Consider the following 6,563-nt stretch of genomic DNA (forward strand, 5'->3'; position numbering starts at 1 on the left):
CTTACTAATATCTCTCAGGCTTAGTAATAATATGTGTTCAACTTAACTCATAGAGTTTTGGTGGAAGCCAAATGTCATGATATGTGTGGATATCCTTTGCAAACCAAAAATACTGCACAAATATAAGAAATTAGGGTTCACAAGAATAATTTGTTTTGTTCAATGAAAGCCTTTGATAACTTGAAGTACACAAGATACTTTCCCTGATTTCAAATATTAACCTACCTCAATGTATGTTTCCCACTATAATATACAAGGTCTGTCCAGAAGGTATCCATCCATGTAATATGAAAAATCAAGACATTTATTGAAGAAGATATAAGATGCAAGAAACACTGTAAATAGGACAATGATACCTCAGTCCCTTTCAAATCAGACACCTTGGGACCTCACACAATTCTCCCAATCGCCATATGCTGCTCCTTTGTATTTTTCTGAATCTTATCAATGGTCTAAAATCTGTTCCCTTTCAAAGGTAATTTTAGTTTTGGGAAAAGCCGGAAGTCAAAGGGCACCAAATCTGGGCTCTTGGCAGAGCTGAGTCACCTGGGTGATTTGATGTTTCGCTAAAAGACTGCACAAGACGTGATGCATGAGAGGGTGCATTATGGTGATGAAGCTGCCAATCACCAGTTTCCCATAGCTGCAACCTTCTGAATCATCTGAATAATTTTGCAGAGGAATGCTTAAACCTAATGCAAAACTTGAGGCAGATTCGTTGCTTTCCTCACTCAGTCATTTTGAATGTGATGGCCACACAGTCCACATGCTCACTCAACAGCGTCTACCTCCCCCACTGACTAGTACAGTGAAGTTGTCATTGTTCACAAATGCACAGACCAGTCCACTCTCCTTGGCTGCCAGGTTATATCGATGTCACCCAACTATTCTCATTATGTTGGACTGGACTATTTCCGGACAGACCTCATATGGACTCAGCATGGAGAGCCCCATGTTACAGAATTAAGAAGCCAGAGGTCATAATACATCATCTAGAAAAGCACATTTTCTGACTTTCAAAACACAATAAAACCAAAAAAGTAGATATAATAAAAACAATGTCTAGTAAAACCATTTTGTATTTTAGTTTTTGATGAGATGCTGGAAGCAAAGCAATGCTACTGAAATATCAATAGAGCTACCACCTCTTCATTTCAACATTTATTTAGGTCTTACTATATGCCAAATCCTGATCGAAACACAACTTTGTGTGGAGAGGTGGGTAAGACAGTTGCTGCCTCAGAGCCACCTTTTTGCAGCACCCGAGTAGCACCATTCTCATCATGACCTATGTGAACAAGGGCCCCAGAGACTTCACACAGCCCAGAGGTCTACACACAGGGGCCTCCAAAACAATTCTGAGAAAAATATGTATGGGCATCAAATAGGAAACAAATAAGGTTTGTGGGAAGAACCTTGAATGACTGCTAATAATCAATGAGAAACAATTCATTTTATATTCTTCGGGTTGGTAAAAATCTTAAGATCTAAAAATACCAAGGACTGGCTAAGATGTGAAGAAATGGGTTCTCTTCCTTATTTATAAGCCTAAATTGGTAAACTGCTACAGAGCCAATTTCAAAACACCTGGTAACATTTATTCTTTCAGTGTGACCCAGTAATGCTAACTTGATATATATAACCTTGAAAAACTAATTTCAGTGCTTGTTGTGATGGTGCTATATTTATAATAATAAAGAAAGTATTGGCATTAAGTGCTATGGGGAGCCCAGGCACAGAGAGCAGATAACAGCCTCCGGGATTCTGAGAAATCTAGTAGAAAGGGAATCCTTAAGGGATGATCGAGAACCTACCATCTGGCCATTTCACTCCTCCAGCTACTACAATCCAAACCCCAATCATCTAGTATTTAGACCAGTGAAATGATTTCCCAATAGATCTCCTGCTTCCAGTCTTGTGTTCTGCAACCTATTCTTCCAATAGGAACAGCAGTGATCCTTTGAAGACAATTCTCCTGTCTCTCAACTGTCCTAAATCTTCCTCCAACTAGTTTAAAATAAAAATGACACTAGCTACCTTCCCACCTTCATGCCTTACCAGTGTCCTCTTAAATCATTCTGTCCAATGACTCTGGTCTCCTTGCTTTTCCTGTGATTGCCACGAGCTTCTTGAATTCATTGTTTTTCTCCTGGTACCACTCTTGCCCCAGAAAAATCCCAAATATCTATCAAAAGATACTTGTCTGATCATCTTATATAGAATAGGAACTTTATCACCCTTTATGCCCTTCTCCTGCAATATTTTTACTATTTCTTATAACATGACGAGTGGAAAAAGAAAATATCTTTATCCATGTGTTACTGTGTTGTTGGATTGTCCCACTGAGTAAATGCCCTCTGAAGGCTGGGGATTTATTTATTTATATATATTCTCTATGTCAGTTTATCACTCTATCACAGATGCCTAAATCAGTACCTATTCCATAATCAAGCTTAGATGATAATTAGTAAATAAGTTAATAAAGTTATAAATAGTGACTAATTTAATGAAGAGTACATGGGCCAAGTATGACCAAAGAAACTCCATTCTTTTATTATAATAATTAAGAAAGAAAATTCTCTCTAAAAGTTGCTAAATAAAAGGGTAAAATCTGGAGTAAAAAATAATAGTAATAATAATAAAGCCAAGTCTATAAGAAAGCAGAGCTGTGGGATGAGGAGCAAGAGAGCCTTCTAACATAATTTAAGCCCCGAGGTCCACGTTAGAGCTAATTGGGACTGTGGACTTTTCAGTTAGGTGTACCGACACATTTCTTGCCTTTAAAATTCACTTTAACTTAAATTTCTGAGTACTAACTAGTATAATTACCAATTTCCTCCTACAGAAGTCGGTAAACCAAGATCTGAAAAAAAGGAAGAATTTTGATCAAACTCTTGATCAAAATTAATGATGGAGCTAAGGTTTAAGTTTGGATCTTTAAGTCCAAATCCTGGTCCTCCCCAGCCCTCTCCATGGCTTAGCTGGCTGCACACGTAGATTCAAACCCTCCCATGAACTCAGGTTGTTGTACATTTACAAAATACCTCGGTATTAGGGCCAGGAATCCTAGGAAACTAAGTAGGTTGAGATGAAGTCCCTTGTGTTATTTAATCTTTTAAAATTTAAACTGCTACCTCACTGTGCAGGAGTTCCACTCAGAAAAAAAGAAAAAAATCCTCTAAATAAAATATTAAGGTTAATCCTCTCAGTCAAACTTAAGCTATAGATTTGCTAGAGAAAGGAAAATTCTTTTTACAAAGACTTGTTTTTCCTCAGAAACTTGTAAGATTCACGCTTTTTCCTCCTGGCTTGTTGCACATCATAAATCTTTTAATTCCTTGAGTCCTAATAAATGTAACGTAAGCACGGTTTCTGTTCACTAGTGTGGATGTGACCACCCCTACAAGCTCAATATTGGGCTGTCAGAATAATAAGAAAATGGCACAAAGTGGGTATTTGAAAACCTTTGTTCTGCAAATATGAACATGAATGTGTCTTGCTTATAGTATTGCAAAAGTTTGTAGGGGAGACTTTTTAGCTTTTATAGTTTTCAAGGTCTGAGACAATCACCTCAGCTAGATTTCAGGTTATTAATATACTAGAAAATAATTAAAATAAACTACAAAAAAGAAGTATTCACATTATATTTTGATTTTATAGGAGAAAACAAAATTTTATTATGATAGGTTTTGTTTTAATCCTCATATTTATTACTTTTTTACTGAGTTTTAAAGATATTTATGAAATATTTTTAATTGAATTTTTATGAGCAATACAATTATGTATAAAGAACAATTTTTTATTTTAAGTTTTTTAAATTTCAAGTTTGTTTTGTTTATGGTTTATATTGAATTATTTAATATGATAGGAATAATGTAAGCAGAGCCTGAGTCTATAAGAGACAATAACTTGGTTGTTGGGACAAAATAACCTGAAAGGAACTTTTTAAGGTTATTGCTTCTTAAGGTTATGACATTACTTCTTTTTTTAATTAAGAAATAAAATTGTGATTAAACATACAATTTATATAAAAAATGGTATTCTTCATTTCTTGAAGAACTTGTTTATCCTTCCAATTTCAACAGTTTGTTGAAATTTGTTTTTATTATTAATGGCTTTTTAAAAAAGTAAATTAAAAGCAAATATTATCCAGAAAATCAAGAATATTGAATAACTTACATTCTCTATTGAAATTTTTGCAGTAAATGTATTTCAGTATTAAAAGATTTTTATACCAACCAGACTTTTATCAAACAAAATTATGAAGTTAGTGCACATAAACTGTATGTGCCATGCTCTGAACACTAAGCTAATGCTAGCAACATTATTTTCAAAACTATCTATTTTGACATAGCAACTTAGCTACACAGAGATGATGAGATGTGGTTTGAGCCTTTAGCTTAGATGGTAGTGTTTTCAGTTAAAAGATTGCAGTGACTGAAAAATGCCCCAGACTGAAATAAATCCTAACAGGAAACTATTCTCACGTGGTTTCTTCTTCATGATTTTCTCTTAATTTCCTCTCAACTAAAACCCATCTAAAAACCATCCCATTTTTAAAACGCAATACTCAGTTTGTCCCAAGAACTCCAAACTTGAAATATAGCTACCTACTCAACATCTCTGGTAGGATGTCTAATAAAAATCTCAAACTAGACAGGGCAAAACACGTTCTTGACACCAAAGGGGGGGAAAACCTGCTAAGTTTCATCTCTTCTCAGTGTAACTCTGTTTCTTCAGTGCTCTGGGCCAAAGCCTTGGCAATGCCCTTGACTACCTTCTTTCTCTCAAACACTACATCCAATTCATTATCAAATCTTTTCAGCTATAGCTCAAAAGTTATCTCAAATCTAAACACTTCTGACCATCCTACTCCAAGTCACTCAGTCTCTCATTCAATTACTGATATTTTATTGGTCCTACCCATTGGTCACTGGGTTTCAATTCTTATCCATTCATGGACTAATTGCCAGACTTCAGCCTGATAATCTTAAAACTCAATTTCTATCATGTCAGTCTCTGCTCAAAAGCATATAAGCTTTTTATATTTTACTCAGAATAAAATTCAAATGCCATAGGACTTGGTTAGCTCTCTGATATAGTCACCTCTTCCTGGCTCATTCTTTGCCAACCGCAATGATCTCCATGCTATTCCTCAGTTACAAACAGCATACTCAGAACTCAGGGCATTTGCATGTTTGCCTTACCATCCCAGTAGTTAGCTCTTCCTCCAGATATCCACATGGTTTTAGTCCCTCATTGCTCTCAGGTTTTTGTTCAAATGTTCCCTTGTCCAAAAACCCTTTTTGACTAATCTAAGTAAAATAACGTATAATCCAGCCCCTCATCACTCTAACATCTTACCTGCTTTGTATTCATAATTCTTATCACCAACATGTATAATATACTTGCTTGTTTATGTGCTTATCTTTCATGTCTCCAATGGAATGTAAACTTCATAAAAGTGGAGAATTTTTCTGTTTTATTTACAGCTTTATTTTTGTTTCTACAACTGTGTATGGGCCAGAGCAAACATTCAATAACTTTTTGATTATTTAGTAATTAAGTTTTCTTCTTTTCCTTTAACACTCTCATACATAGTTTACTTCACAGATTCCTAATAAAGGAAACTATAGTAATTCTTTATCTCTGACTTAGCACATTTTTTGTATAAGATGTAGTATTGTATTTTTGTTTTAAGATACTCATTGTGAGGTGACACAGGTAAGGCAGGAAAGGTGGAATACCCTGCTTTTTTACATCTTTGTACTACAGTGCCAGGGAGGAACTGACTACCAGGAAGGGAGCTTATGGGAATTAAAATGGTGAAGAGAAAGGCAGTGTTTTTCCTTTGCTTGAAATTCTCTTCTACCTAGGACCGAATGAGATTCTAGATGTCAAATGGTACAATTTAGACTAGACTGAATCACTTTTCCAACATCCTAGACAACTGGTCATCCCTACTCCCTACAAAGGCAAGGAACTCAGTGAAATGCAGGGTTGCAGATGTCTTAACTCAGAAACTTCTCCCAAGGGAGCTCCACCCTCTGGAGTCCCATTCACTACATTAATATAAGGTGATATTACATTTAACCCTAGAGAATTTTTCCTGTCAAGTCCTCAAAGAACTATCTTCCAGAGCCTCTGTCAGTCTTAATCCTAATCAAGTGGAAAAACTGTCATAATTTCTGAAGCATAAGGTCAGACACTCCTCCCTGCCCAGTTTTAAGGCCATGAGGCAACACTGTAAGGCTTTCTGTAACCATGAATCAGCTCATAGATCACTGCAAAGAGAAACTGGTATATGAGAACCTCCCAAGAGAGACTCTTTTGTCATGAAGAACTTATAGCAGGGCTAGATGATGTGAAAGGCTTGTCAGTACTAATGAACAGTGATGCCAGTTTAAGTTCCAAGAATGTGGAGCCACCTACTTTGACATGAGCTTTCTTGATTCTCTAAATAGTTCTGGAACTCATAATGCAGCTAAAGAGCTCCATGTTTTTCTCTTCCACTTACTACCTCTGTGACCTTGGTGAGGTCATTAATACTCTTAAGCCTCAAT

This window comes from Artibeus jamaicensis, unplaced genomic scaffold (genome assembly GCF_021234435.1).
Source record: "Artibeus jamaicensis isolate MK-2021 breed Jamaican fruit bat unplaced genomic scaffold, CSHL_Jam_final scaffold_474, whole genome shotgun sequence".
Classification (NCBI taxonomy): domain Eukaryota; kingdom Metazoa; phylum Chordata; class Mammalia; order Chiroptera; family Phyllostomidae; genus Artibeus; species Artibeus jamaicensis.